Genomic DNA, 16,078 nt, shown 5'->3' on the forward strand with positions numbered 1-16,078 from the left:
TGCTTCTAGACATTGACAAAGCCTTTGACATTTTTTTGGATCCATCTCTTGACGTGTGCCTGTCCACAACTTTATTCAAGAGATCTTTTGAAAGTGGCTTGCCACCCATAGTTGATTGTTTGCTTCAGTTGCACTGCCAGGGACTGAAATGCTCCAGGAAAGCTATTTCATGCTGATCTAATCAAAATAACCACAGTTAATTACGACTAAAAATCAAATGACTGTGTATGCCATTGAGAAGATGATTAGCTACACCTGATTGAGTTTACAAGTCATTTTTAGGAGGGGGGTGATCCTTTTTCCAACTTAGTGATTCTGTTTTTTGATTTTTTTTTTTCTGACATGCTGGTGTTATATCTCTCACTTGGATGTTATAAGTTGCAGTAAGTAAATACAGCTGGATAAAACAACAACTGTGTATGTCTTCATTTCAGGCTGCAAAGCAACAAAATGTGATTATTTTAAAGGTGAGTGATCATTTTCTATATCCATCTATATAGAGGAATGAAGACAGACACATTGCTTTAGGTAGGTCCTTTTTTTCTGCAAATTTAATCTACAAAGAAAAAAGACACTGGAAGAAAGAAAAGGTGGTGGGTGGTTTGACATGTAGGCATTACTGAATTATTACATTTAATCATCAAAACTGCAAAATAGAATGCTGTGCCGCTACATTAAATGTGACAGAAAATATATGGTGTGTATAAATAAATACCAGAAAATGCTAGGTGACAGTGCAGCTAGCTGAAACAAGACATGCTCTGCAGTTCTTCCCCCATCTAAAACAGCAGTGTGTGTTCTGCCTGCTGGGACTCAAGTACAGGACACTAGTACAGATAGCTCATATGGCTGCTTTAATCAATACCCTTTGAAATATAAAAGTATCTTGAAGGTAATGTTCATTATCACAGCATTACTCTATTGATAAGTGGCTTTGTAGGTGATGGGAAAAATTGCCACTGCAGAATATCCTATCCAATCACAAGGCTGTGATAACGCATGTTCCGAGATTATAGGCTGTGGTGCTAATAACTACATTAAATATAAGCTCTCAAGAAAACCAAGCTATATTCAGAATGTGCTGTATGAACAGCAAACAACAGGATTTTGCAGACACTGTCCCCATCTTGTGGCCATTTAGGTGATTATTATTAAGTGTCAAGTCAATATTAACAGAACATGCATTTCCAAACAGTATTTTTCAGGTATCTGCATACTATCAGGGTTTATTGTAGCAGTATATTTACTTAAACATAAAAGCATTTTGTCTTTTTTTTTTTTTTTTAATAAAAAGAGCAGACTGCATTGTTTGGACAATCATTTTGACATGACAATGATTGTCAGGGAAAAAATGTTGCTTTTCACTCTCAAGCCCTGCCTTCACAATGACTATAGCTCTCGGTATGTTTCTATTCATGGTTATAGTGGAGTCCATCTAAACGCACGCAATAGCAATCACACATATGAACATAAACATTACTTTTATCACACTTATACATGCATGTCCAGTAAAAGATAGAAACCAAATTGTTTTTAAATTATGAAGCTTAGGAGGCTGCGGAAAGACACAGTGGCTACCAAGTGGCGCAGGAAGTGGGATACGTAAGTGTATAGGAATATTCAGTTTAATCATCCAATCTTTCCAGTTACTATGGCTATTCGAGTGTGTGCAGATTAAATCATTTAAAGCCCAACTCAGGGCATAATCTATAATTTCCCTCCCCTCTAACCCACCCTGCCATCTGTTCACTTTACCTGACCTGGTAAAGTCATTATACTCACCAAAGTCCCCCTATCTAGGTTTCTCAGAGATGCAGTTTCCATCTGCAGAATCCAGCACTGCAAATTATCCCTCACCATCTAGTCTCCTTTTTCTCCTCTTGGTCTGACTTCAGCGGTCTTCTGGATCCTGAAAGTTGGGATTCTCCAACTTACCTAAGCCGCAACGTGGTCATCGGGAAAATGGACCCATCCAGTAAGTAAACAGAAAGGAAAAAGTCCCAGGGCTGGATGATCACATGTTCATGACTTCAGGTAAGTGAAAACAAGTGTTTGGAAGTACTGTCCATGCACTATTTGTTACATTTCCTGGACAAGCTTTTGAGATGTTTCCTTCTTCACAGGAATGTAGGGCACCTCCACATGAGGCGCAGATGAACTTGGATGCCTCACTCCTGCAAAGCCAGGCACACCAAATCCTCATAAGCACACAGAGAACAGTCTGTGACATTGTTTTTGTGTGTTATATATGGTTAATAACTTGGATAGGGATGGAAGGTTATGGGATGCCCACATAACTTCAGCAAAACTTCAACAAAAACTTCAGGGACATCTTCCTATATACAGTCTATAAATATATTCTCATTCACTTGCCTCCTGCACACACTTGCTTGCTTTTTCAGCTGAATCACTGTAGGATAATCTGACAGGCTCACAGTCCGATTTTAGAAATAGCCGTTTACAGGCAAGAACTCGAAGCCCCTTGTTGTGTAGCAAAATTATAGTGAAACAGCTTTTACTTTTCCTCCTTGGTCACTGGTCCCAGCACCACCTCTTCAGGCACTGCCAACCCACCTGCCTGCAGCCGCCCCTTTCATTAGCCCCCCAGGCTAACTCTCCACATCAGTCCTCTAGACTGACTCTTTACTAGCCCATCCGGTTGACTCTCAGGAGATCTTTAAGGGAAGGATGAAGACTTAAGCACACCACTGTCTTCAGGGAGACTGGCTACATGTGGAAGGGCTTCCTCCCATGTGTTATGGCAGGATCCTTCAAGCACCCGAGCCCTGGCCCAAGGCAGCACAACCCCCCCCCCCCCCAGATTAGGGGATGCACCTCAAGGACCACTGACACCCTCCTCAACACTGTATCTCCATCTGCCCCTGCTGGCATGGCTCATGTCTATTTATGAGGTGAGCTCTGCCCCCTACCAGCCCACTACTGGGGATTGGCCAAAGCCTCATAAATATTCAAGGCAACTCCTCCTAACCTCCACCCACTAATTCTAGAAAGTTCTCCAACCTTCTAGACCAGGGGGAGGCACCAGAGGAGCTGTCAGGACGAGTCATCCAGCCCTGAACTTTACTGAACCCTGACCCAGATTCCATGGCCCAGACTTAGCTCTGAGCCAAACTAGAATTTACCTACTCTAAACTCTCACACACCCTACACTACTTCTAGCACACACTAAACGGTACTACAGGAATATTTATGTGGACTGAGGAAAAGGAAAGCCCCTAATGCTTGTCCTGAAAATGTACATATTAGTGAAAAAAAGGTTCAGTGAAATACCATTTATTTTGTAATACAACTCACACAAACAAACTTACAGTGAAAATGTGCCTTTATTTTCCACAAATGTCATTAAATTTCACTATAAGCACCAAACATACAAAAACAAAGCCCATGGGAACAAGGCATAAGGAGAAACAAACAACTATCCAAAGGTCATATAAGCAACACCTAATAGAAAGGAAAAAGCTTTTTTATAAAGAAAAAATAATAATCAAAAATAACAGTGAAGTGGTGGGAGGGGAATGGAGACCTGGTGTTGAGGGAAGTTTTTGAAAGCTCTTATTGGGGAATTCAGTAAGTAGATCTCCCTCACTGGAAAGGTGGGTTTAAAAAAATCTTGAGGTGTCAGTAGAGCAGTTTTGGCCAGAGGGTGTGATCTCTTAGTCAGATTCTCATGGCATGGATAGGGTTCGAGAGACAGGTAGGGTACTGGAGGAGGTGGGTAACCATTGTAGTAGGAAGGGTGGGGATGGTTGCAGGTTGTGGCACTGCTTATGGTGGCAGTAGTGGTGCAATTTGGCATGCATGGGAAGTGTTTTTTGGTGCATTGAGACATTATGATTTACTCAAATTTAATAAATTCATTATGAGGGGAATCTTTTTGTCCTTAGGAACCATTCTGAGTGCCAGGAGCATGGCCATTGCCAAGCAGTATTCCTCTTGTTTTATTAGTTTTCCCAGAGTCTTTAGAAGGAGATTCCCTTCTTTCTGACACTGTTATGAGTAAAAGCATGTTGTCTTTTATCTGCCCTAAAGCTTGACTGTGCAATAGATGGACATGGCTTTAACTTAGGCTCAGATTCTGCAGGTCTTTTAGCAACATGCTCCACCGTACTGGCAGTAGACTCAGTCTTGGCTTATTCCTTATCTCCCACTGGACAGTCTTCATCACTGAACGTCTTCTAATTTGAAAACAGAAAAACTGTGAGCAAGGGAAATCTTAATTTCAAGAATAGAAAAAAAAGCCTACTTCCTCTAAGAACTCCAGATACAGTTTCAAAAAGCTTGGTAGGTGAAAATAACAGTATGGCAGTTGTCATCTTCTGGTCCCAGCCTCAAAATTCAGAAAATCAATTTGCAGCAAACACATTTGGATTGCGATGCCAGCAATTACTTTATTATTGCGATAATAATTGCGATGCCAGCAATTATACTTTATTAGCATATTTAAAAGAAGAAAAACTACCACAAGAGGACACAGTTTTAAATTAGAGGGGCAAAGGTTTAAAAGTAATATGAGGAAGTATTACTTTACTGAGAGAGTAGTGGATGCATGGAATAACCTTCCTGCAGAAGTGGTAGCTGCAAATACAGTGAAGGAGTTTAAGCATGCATGGGATAGGCATAAGGCTATCCTTCATATAAGATAGGGCCAGGGACTATTCATAGGATTCAGATATATTGGGCAGACTAGATGGGCCAAATGGTTCTTATCTGCCGACACACATTCTATGTTTCACATAAAAAGGTTTTTTGTTGGTGCTATGAGCTGCCAATGATGTTGACTAGAAATGTACCTAAACAGATTTGGGATAGCATGGTAGCAGCAGTGATTCAAGCATCTTTCCCCACTAAAGGTTTAGCTTTTATTTGAAGAAAAATCAGCTGGATTTTCCACAAGATAAACCATAGCCTGGGAAAAATACCCAGTGTATTCGTTATATTGTGTGGGAGGTAAGGCCTTTGGGATTGGTGAGCTTCTAATTTGCCCCTATGCTCAGAAAGGCCTGAGCTGGGAGAATAATATTTTTATTTACAGACTATGGCTGCTGGGATGCACCTTCAGAATCCTTGCCAATAAAAATGGAGAATCCTACAATTATCCATGCAGATAGATGTAGACAAAGCTGTCAATGTTTTGAAAGGAACCTTCGTATATTAAGGAACCTGGCGGTAATTAATGTAGAGATAAATCTATCATTAGTAGCAGGAGTGTGGCATGTACAGCTTGGCAGGCAAATTATCCCGGTTTTTGATGTCAATAACAGTTTTTTGTGAATGAGTAATAAAGGGTTCTAATGTATCCCTGTACTCATTCGCTTGGAAGAGCGTATATACAGCTGCAAGAAAAATATGTGAACCTTTTGGAATGATATGGATTTCTGCACAAATTGGTCATAAAATGTGATCTGATCATCATCTAAGTCACAACAATAGACAATCACAGTCTGCTTAAACTAATAACACACAAAGAATGAAATGTTGCCATGTTTTTATTGAACACACCATGTAAACATTCACAATGCAGGTGGAAAAAAGTATGTGAACCCTTGGATTTAATAACTGGTTGAACCTCCTTTGGCAGCAATAACTTCAACCAAATGTTTCCTGTAGTTGCAGATCAGACGTGCACAAGGGTCAGGAATAATTCTTGACCATTCCTCTTTACAGAACTGTTTCAGTTCAGCAATATTCTTGGGATGTCTGGTGTGAATCGCTTTCTTGAGGTCATGCCACAGCATCTCAATCTGGTTGAGGTCAGGACTCTGATTGGGCCACTTCAGAAGGCGTATTTTCTTCTGTTTAAGCCATTCTGTTGTTGATTTACTTCTATGCTTTGGGTCATTGTCCTGTTGCAACACCCATCTTCTGTTGAGCTTCAGCTGGTAGACAGATGGCTTTAAGTTCTCCTAAAAAATGTCTTGATCAACTTGGGAATTCATTTTTCCTTCGATGCTAGCAATCCGTCCATCCCTGACGCAGCAAAGCAGCCCCAAGCCATGATGCCCCCACCACCATACTTCACAGTTGGGATGAGGTTTTGATGTTGGTGTGCTGTGCCTCTTTTTCACCACACATAGTGTTGTGTGTTTCTTCCAAACAACTCAACTTTGGTTTCATCTGTCCACAGAATATTTTGCCAGTACTGCTGTGGAACATCCAGGTGCTCTTGTGCAAACTGTAAACTGCAGCAATGTTTTGTTTGGACAGCAGTGGCTTCCTCTGTGGTATCCTCCCATGAAATCCATTCTTGTTTTGGGTTTTACGTATTGTAGATTTGCTAACAGGTATGTTAGCATTTGCCAGTGAATTTTGTAAGTCTTTAGCTGACACTCTAGGATTCTTCCTCACCTCCTTGAGCAGTCTGCGCTGTGCTCTTGCAGTCATCTTTACAGGACGGCCACTCCTAGGGAGAGTAGCAGCAGTGCTGAACTTTCTCCATTCATAGACAATTTGTCTTACCGTGGACTGATAAACAGCAAGGCTTTTGGAGATACTTTATAGCCCTTTCCAACTTTATGCAAGTCAACAATTCTTGATCGTAGGTCTTCTGAGAGCTCTTTTGTGCAAGGCATCATTCACATCAGGCAATGCTTCTTGTGAAAAGCAAACCCAGAACTGGTGTGTGTTTTTTATAGGGCAGGACAGCTGTAACCAACACCTCCAATCTCATCTCATTGATTGGACTACAGTTGGCTGACATCTCACTCCAATTAGCTCTTGGAGATGTCATTAGTCTAGGGGTTCACATACTTTTTCCACCTGCACTGTGAATGTTTACATGGTGTGTTCAATAAAAACATGGCAACATTTCATTCTTTGTGTGTTATTAGTTTAAGCAGACTGTGATTGTCTATTGTTGTGACTTAGATGATGATCAGATCACATTTTATGACCAATTTGTGCAGACGTCCTTATCATTCCAAAGGGTTCACATACTTTTTCTTGCAGCTGTATATATATATATATATATATATATATACAGTGGTGATCGAAAGTTTGGGCACCCCAGGTAAAAATTTGTATTAATGTGCATAAAGAAGCCAAGGAAAGATGGAAAAATCTCCAAAAGGCATCAAATTACAGATTAGACATTCTTATAATATGTCAACAAAAGTTAGATTTTATTTCCATCATTGACACTTTCAAAATTACAGAAAACAAAAAAATGGCATCTGCAAAAGTTTGGGCACCCTGCAGAATTTATAGCATGCACTGCCCCGTTTGCAAGGCTGAGACCTGCCAGTGTCATGGATTGTTCTCAATCATCATCTGGGAAGACCAGGTGATGTCAATTTCAAAGGTTTTAAATGCCCAGACTCATCTGACCTTGCCACAACAATCAGCACCATGGGATCTTCTAAGCAGTTGTCTAGAAAACTGAAACTGAAAATAGTTGACGCTACCAAAGCTGGAGAAGGCTATAAGAAGATAGCAAAGCGTTTTCAGATGTCAATATCCTCTGTTTGGAATGTAATTAAGAAAGAAAAATATCAGACAGAACAGCTCACAGGATTGTGAGAAAAACAATTCAAAACCCACGTTTGACTGCACGATCCCTCCAGAAAGATCTGGCAGACACTGGAGTTTTGGTACACTATTCCACTATAAAGAGATACTTGTACAAATATGGTCTTCATGGAAGAGTCAGCAGAAGAAAACCTCTTCTACGTCCTCACCAAAAAATCAGCGTTTTAACTTTGCAAATGAACATATAGACAAGCCTGATGCATTTTGGAAACAAGTTCTGTGGACCGATGAGGTTAAAATTGAACTTTTTGGCCGGAATGAGCAAAGGTACATTTGGAGAAGAAGGGGCACAAAATTTAATGAAAAGAACCTCTGTCCAACTGTTAAGCATGGGGGTGGATCAATCATGCTTTGGGGTGGTATTGCAGCCAGTGGCACAGGGAACATCTCACGAGTAGAAGGAAAAATGGATTCAATAAAATTTCAGCAAATTTTGGATGGTAACTTGATGCCATCTGTGAAAAAGCTGAAGTTAAAGAGAGGATGGCTACTACAAATGGATAATGATCCTAAACACACCTCGAAATCCACGGGGGATTACATCAAGAGGCGTAAACTGAAGGTTTTGCCATGGCTTTCACAATCTCCTGACCTCAACATAATTGAAAATCTATGGATAGACCTTAAAAGAGCAGTGCGTGACAGACAGCCCAGAAATCTCAAAGAACTGGAAGACTTTTGTAAGGAAGAATGGGCAAAGATACCTCAAACAAGAATTAAAAGACTCTTGGCTGGCTACAAAAAGCGTTTTCAAGCGGTGAAACTTGCCAAAGGGGGCAGTACAAGATATTAACTCTGCAGGGTGTCCAAACTTTTGCAGAGGCCATTTTTTTGTTTTCTGTTATTTTGAAAGTGTAAATTATGGAAATAAAATCTAACTTTTGTTGACATATTATAAGAATGTCTAATCTGTAATTTGATGCCTTTTGGAGATTTTTCCATCTTTCCTTGGCTTCTTTATGCACATTAATACAAATTTGTACCTGGGGTGCCCAAACTTTCGATCACCACTGTATATATATATATATATATATATATATATATATATATATATATATAGGGGCCTCCTTATTAAAAAAGAAATTTCTCAGCATTCTATAAGTATTTACCATGAATCTTCACCTCACTTTTGAGGGACAGGATGTGGGAAAGAGGCCCTTGTCCCTTAACATGGTTGACAAGTACCTTGCATGGATTGGAGGCCCCCCTCCCATCAGCCAGTCATCAGTCTGTCATTCTGCAGTGGCATCAATACTGCTGCAAAAGTACAGATCCCCAGTCAGATGGTGTCTGTATACAAATCAGCTGAGAATACAAGGTGACATCACTACAGCATATAGTAGTCGGATGGTGATCTGTCATTTACAACAGTAGAAGTGGCAGGTGATCATCATTGGGTGGCAGGTCATTGTGACTGCCATGGATCTACATAGCTGGATGACATAACTGAGGCTGGATGTACACTGTCTCTCAATATGCGTACATGGTGCCTTGTAAAGGGGGTAGGGGGATTTTATGGCCCTTTGCAAACTATCCTCCCCATGCTGAAGGCATATGGCCTTGTATGGTTTGGGGGGGGGGGGGGTGTTATTCATTCACAAAAAGTAAATAAAAAAAAAAACACATTCAACTTGTAAAAATCCATCAGAACCCAGTTATGAAAATAAAACCCCAAAAAATTGATGTCCTATAAACTACCAATAAATCAGGCGAATCTATGACAAGAAAATGTTCACATGTGCTGACATATGTCAAATCGGTCATACTGCAAACTATTGCTAAATAAAGAATAAAGTACTCACCAGGGGACGTTGGCCAGAAATTTGAATATTTTTCCTAATCCAGGTCGATTTTTGATACAATATCTTGCCAAGTCAGAGATTTCTTCCTTTTGTCCTTATATGTGCGGTCAAGCTGGTCATACATCATTTATTGCTACTTAACAAGGCTGGTAAATTGGTCTATATTGAATCAGCTACTCAACATTTAAAACCACAAAAAAATTCTTGTCAAAAAGAAAATTTTCTTGTTTGCAACATGCTTTTCTCCCTAAATGGCTCCCATACAGATCACTGGAGGGTTCAAATCAATTGCAACATTTTTTTTCCCCTGAGATGTGTTGATGCACATTGTGTTGATGTGTGTTGAGTTGGTAAGTGGCATTTTTATGCAATGCACCTCAAATCAACTGTGTGGTCAAATCAACTGTGTGGTGTGAAAAAAAAAGAATGTGTTTAACAAAACAGTTCAACATGATGACATGGTGTAAACAAGCCCTACCTGATAAAAAAAAAAAAAAATTGAAAGTGTCTATGCACTTATACTGCTTTTGTTTATAATGGACCATTACTGATGATTGCTAAGAGGTGGATTAACATAATGAAGGTCTTGTTTTAAAAACTTTTTCCTAGCTAAAGTGAACCTATGCTCAGACTATGCACAGTCTCTGGACACATTTTTACACATTATGAGCAAACAGTAAAAGCACTTTAAAACAATCTATTCCCCTCTGCTTTCAGAACACAGTTCCTTTAGCCTTACATTCTATAGAAAAACAGTATACCCTTCTAAATACAGAAAGTATTTGCTTCTCTCACTTCTATTACAGAGCCATAAAAATAAGAGGTTTATTTCTCATGTTAGGATAGAGGGCAGAACCATGCAATTTTTTTCCTTTTTTTTAGTTTACTGTGGCCAAATGTACATCAGGAACCTCTAGTTTAAAATAGGGATACATTTCAATATTATAACTATTTTTGGCTAGTTGGCCAGCATTAGTGCAGTATATGAATACCGTGGCTTTTACCTGCTATCCAAAAATTAGGAATAAAACCCTTATTTTTTGATCTGTACTAACATACATAAGCAAATACCTTACATTTAAAAATGGGTCTACTGTGTTTCTTACTAATAGGAGGGGGGGATTTGGTTCCCTTTAACCCACCTCACCATAAGGTGTCTAGTTGGTCAGTTGTGTCAGTCCATAAGTCAAAGTCCAGTGAACCAGTGAAGGATTGTTTTTCATACACTGTACCAATGATGGCTTTATGCAGCTTGGAATAAATGGTTCTGTAATATTGGGTTGTGTTTATAAGTCATTCAGGCCATTCCAGATGTACATTTGGGTACAGGGGCATAAAGGAATGATTTTCATGGTACCACCCACTATACCTAAAATTAAACCTCTTATTTTTCATGTCTGTGTTGACAGTTAGACAAGCTAATACCTCCTGTTTTAAGAAGGCCATACTGTGTTTCTCACTAATTGAATATAGGGGGGGGGGGGGGGTTAGGTTCTTTTTAGCCCATCTCACCTAAAGGGGTGGGGGGTTAGGTTCTTTTTAGCCCATCTCACCTCCTTCTAGTTATTTCAATAGATGGTAGAATATTGGCAGGTTGCTGACCTTCCTTTGGAAAAAACAGGTTCTGTAAGCTTCTAGAAACCTACCAAAATTTGACTTCAGAGTCTCTGTTGTGAGCTTTGAGGATGGTTGAGGATGAATACCTTCACAGATCAAGTAGTTAGAGTAGTCAGTGATGGCTTATTTTAAAAAAGCCCTTTTAGGCTCCATTCGCACTTGGGCATTTTGGCATTGCAGCAGAATTGCTGCGATTCTGCCTGTGATCTCAAAACGCACTACAATTGCAAAACGTAGGTTCAGGTGCCATTATTTTCAATGGCACCTAAAATGAGTTGTAGTTTTGCCATGGTTGCCGAAAGATTTATCGTGCAGCAAATCACATTGCATGAAGCTTGTCACCCAAAAGAAGCTCCTGCTCCTTTTTGGAACGGTTTAAAGTCTATAGTCTAATTACAGATGAACTGTGATAATATATGAATCATCAAAACCTTTAACAATGAAGAGGCATGTGTATTTTTTAATGAAAGTGTGGTTTGTGTATTTATTCCAGAACTGTGTAGCAATCCAGGATGAATCATTATCTCTGTGTGCAGGATATTCCTGTAATAAGGTCTAGTTTGTGCCTCTCTCTCTCATTGTACAGGGTGACTAATCTTGTATCTGCCCCACGTGGATTTCTGAAGGTAGCCTGAAGTGGGTGGGCCTACTGGGCCATCACAGAGCTCTACTTTCTACATAAGCTACGTGCAAGACAGTGATGTCACTTCTTTTTTATTTGGTAATTTCTTGTTTGCAAATGTGTAAACAAAGTAGATTAATATATATGTAAATTAATTTCTTTGTGCCTGGAGTTTAAGATAACCATCAAAGAAAATGGAGGAATATAGAAATACAGAATAGAAACATAGAAAAATGACAACAGAAAAAAAAGACCAATTGGTCCATCCAGTCTGCCAGTTTTTTGTTGTTTTAGCTTTGTTTGTTTTTTTAACTTTTTTTGTCTGAGTATAGATCTATGTTTGTCCCAAGCATGTTTAAAGCCATTTACTGTTGATTGACTCACTACCTCTGCTGAAAGTCCATTCCAAGCATAAACTTCCCTTTCAGTAAAATTATACTTTTTAAGATTAGTTTTGAACTTTCCCCTGGTTAGTTTGAGGTCATGTCCCCTTTTTCTTGATGATCATATCATCATTTTGAAAATGCTGCCCTCTTGAACCTGATTCACCCCTTTGATGTATTTAAAGGTTTTCTTCATGTCACCTCTTATCTTTCTTTCCTCTAGACCACATGTGTCAAACACAAGGCCCACGGGCAGAATCCGTCCCTCCAACCTATTTCATGTGACCCTTGTATCCAGGGCTTTTTTTTTAGCTGGAACAAGGTGGAAACCCTCACAGATCCCTGCCTGCCCTGCAGATTCAGATGGCAGGTGCATTGTGGGATGGGGCATCACGTGGTAAGCGGCACTGTGATCCTCATCTGTTCCCGGTTGCAAAGATTCTAACCAATGATCTTCCTATAAGTGAGAAAGAGGGGGTAAGCCACCCACACTGCCAGGAGGTACTAGAGATGGGCGGGGTACATGAGATTTGAGGAACATTTTGGGGGAGGGAGAAAGATGTGTGCATAGGTGGGGGATGGGGAAGAATGGTGCAGAGGCGAGGAGGAGTGAAAACGAGATGTTGACACCCAAGAGAGCTGAACCCTGCACATTGTGCATAGCACACCCCTAAACCCTGCACTCTATATGTGGCACACTCCTCAACCCTATACTTTGTATACAATGCACCCCTGAACTCTGCATAGGGCACCCTTGGAATCTGCACTCTGTACATAGGGAATCCCTGAACTCTGCACACAATACACTTCTGGTATTTTTTGCCTCCCAATTTTAGTGCATTTTGGCCACACCCACATGCAGTTCATCAGGGAAGGGCGTGGTTGAGTTCTTGCACCTATTCTCTCAGGCAAAAAGCCCTGGGTAAATTTATATAGTCTTACAGATACAACCGACCCTTTGAGGGCAACCATAATGCTGATGCGACCCACGATGAAATTGAGTTCGACACCCCTGCCCCGGAAGTCTCTCTTGATAATTTTTATTTCTCAAACCTTTCGCCATTTTTTGTTACCCATTGTTGGAGTCATCCTATCTTTGTTTAAAAAAAAAACACACTTCTGAACCCAATTATTATTGTATACTATTTCATACAGTCAACAGACGTGTTCTCTGTGAATTTACTGTATATCTGTAAAGCTCTAAAGAGTGCTAAGTAACCAAACATTGTAAGGGTTTAAAATTCAGTTGCCATATTTATTTATATATGTATATATATATATATATATATATATATATATATATATATATATATAGGAAATTCCTTATGTTCTGGATATTGAATAACGATACTTAGTACAATATATCTTCTGAGAATGTTTTGTAATCCCTGAAATTTGTTGGCTATAACATCTTGTGTCATTGTTTTTCAAAATCTTTGAATATCTTCTGAGAAGACAGCTTAGAAAATCTCTTTTTATATCGATACAGAGACTCCTTTTACCTGAACTACATATTGCATGTGCCTTTTCTGGAGATAGTAATGCAACATTTAAAAAAGCAAATTGTTTTTAAATGCACTGAAAAGATCATGCAATATACTGTATACTGTAATGCTATTAAAATGTCTGAAAAAGACCACAACAAAAAAAGAGTTCCAAAACCTATGACCCATGCTCACTATGAGCTTTATTCCTTACAATATAACAATGTAGCTGAAGGCCTTTTACGTAATTTGGCCACAAATGCTGTCATTAGTTTGCACAATTCCTATAGAAATTACTTTAGATTAACCACCAACTGTGTATTGTGAAGCCACAATACATGGTTGTTGGTGGATAAAAGGATATAGTATAATTAGATCGTCATGTTTGTTTGGCCAGCAGAATGGCAGTTCAAGCTGGACTATTAAAGCAGGCCTTCATCCATAAACAGCACTTTTTCTATTTTTTCCCCCTCCCCCTGTCTCCTACACATTTAGATTGTTTTGCTGTTTTTAATGACATGTCCAGATACCCAATGCCTCATGGGACATATATGTCATACCCCAGGAGACTGTATTTTGAGATTGTATTTTGGGGTTTCAGCATGATGTCTTATGAGTATGCATACCCTTGGTGTATGCTCCCCTATGCATGTACAGCCCACTGCAGGTACTTTTCAGTAATTATAGACTAACAGAGACCTGTGTCAGTCTGCAAATCTGTTAGAGAGCTTGCAAGGTCGCACATGTGCAGACATGCTGCAGGTCTCTGGCAGGTCTAGTGGACCTGGCAGAGACAAACGACGTGTTTGTGCATTCACAATCTTGCAATCCAAGATGCTGACATGAGAGAAGAGAGGTAAAGAAGAACTTTGGGCTGGAAGGAATACAATGCTGTAGTCATGGATTATTAGGTCTTTTTTAATTTACAGGGACAGTTAATCAGGATTAGCAATACAATTTTAGCAAGCTAGGTTGAAGTTCTTCTTTAACATTTTCCAATACTAAACCTCACAGACATCCTACTCACTAAGTGCAGAAATGGCTTTGCCTTTAATGTAGCATAATCACACACACTTCAGAGAATTGACTAAGCTTCCTGTGCAATTATAATGACTCAGGAAACAGGAATCAGAAGTGGTGTGCACATTAACTAAGCAGATAGACCTGTTTCAGGTCTATCTTCACCACCTGTGCCAGTTTCTATTTCAGAGTTAAATATAAACTGATAAAGGATTTAATACTAACCCTGATTAACAAAGGAATTGCTTCAGTTTCCCAGCTCACATCCCCATCTCTGCCCATGCAGTGATTGCACTACACAAGCAGAGCCTGCAGGGTTAACAACCCTCCTACTTCCTTAGCAGAGTGGAGGGCAGGGACAGGTAGAGAGATTGAGCATCCAGCTCTCAGGTTCTCTGTGTCTGTCACCAAGAACTTATCGGTACTAATTAACAAAGGTGCTTGTGCCCTTTTTTTAAATTTAGGAGCAGCATCTGCTTTATTTTTTTTTTTTTATTGTTAGAAGAGTAGTGCAATGCTTGCACCACTCTTTGTTATTTGCCCCTACCATGTATATATAGTATAATCTAATGGGGTACCTCAAGCAAAAAACCACTGGCCTTTCAGCATATTACTGTATACTACACAGTACATAGTAATTTAGTTAAAATAAAACTAACATATATCATTTTTTTTAAAAAAGGAATATATGAAGACTGTATACAACAGATCAGTCTTAATCTAAGTAAGGACCAACAGTTAACCATATAAACAGTTACCATCTAAAATATAGTTACTTCTAGTAAAATAATGATTAATACAAAAATAGGCTTTTAATTTATTTGCATTCATTTAACATGAGGTGTTTACATAAATATTTTAATTATCTACATTTGAACGAGCTATAGCAACTTTTGGAAAAGCATATTACCAACCAGTTCAGTAACACAAACTAACTTGAAAAGTGTTTATTTAACCACTTTACGTCTGCCTGCAGTAATGTTACTGTGGCAGAGTGGCTCGTTATCGTCTGACGACGTAGTACTACGTCGTCAGACACTCCCCTTTCTCGGCGGCGCGCGTGCGCCGCCGGAGGCTCGCTCCCGCTGTTTTCAGTCACAGCGGGAGTCGGGCCTGGGGAGGAGCAGCGGCGATCGCCGCCGCTCTTCCCCGATCGTCGGGGATCTAGTGTGGAGAGCCGCCTGCTTGTGTAAACACAAGCGGGCGGATCTCCTAAGTGACAGGCAGGGTCAGATTGCACCCTGGATCTGTCCTTGTGTCACTCAGTCACCTCCCCCCACACACGTCAGTAAGCACCAGGCATATATTAACCCCTCCCTCTCCAATAAAATTAACCCCTTCCCTGCCAGTGTCATTTTTACAGTAACAGTGCATATATATATAGCACTGATTACTGCAGTAATGTCACTGGTACCCCCAAAAGTGTCAAAAATGTCAGTCAAGGGTCCGATCTGTCCGCCGCAATGTCACAGTCCCGCAAAAAAAAATCGCAGATTGCCGCCATTACGCGTTAAAAAAAACCACCAAAAATGACATAAATCTTTCCCTTAGTTAGTAAACGCAATAACTTTTGCGCAAACCAATCAAAATATGCTTATTGTGATT

General features: G+C 39.8%; 1 protein-coding gene across 15 annotated transcripts in view; it reads right to left on the bottom strand.

Moving 5' to 3' along the window:
- The window catches only part of NAV3 (neuron navigator 3), a 921,889-nt gene that overhangs the window by 233,024 nt on the left and 672,787 nt on the right, over nucleotides 1-16,078 (bottom strand). The window lies entirely within an intron of this gene.

This window comes from Pelophylax lessonae (genome assembly GCF_965119305.1).
Source record: "Pelophylax lessonae genome assembly, chromosome: 4".
Lineage (NCBI taxonomy): Eukaryota > Metazoa > Chordata > Amphibia > Anura > Ranidae > Pelophylax > Pelophylax lessonae.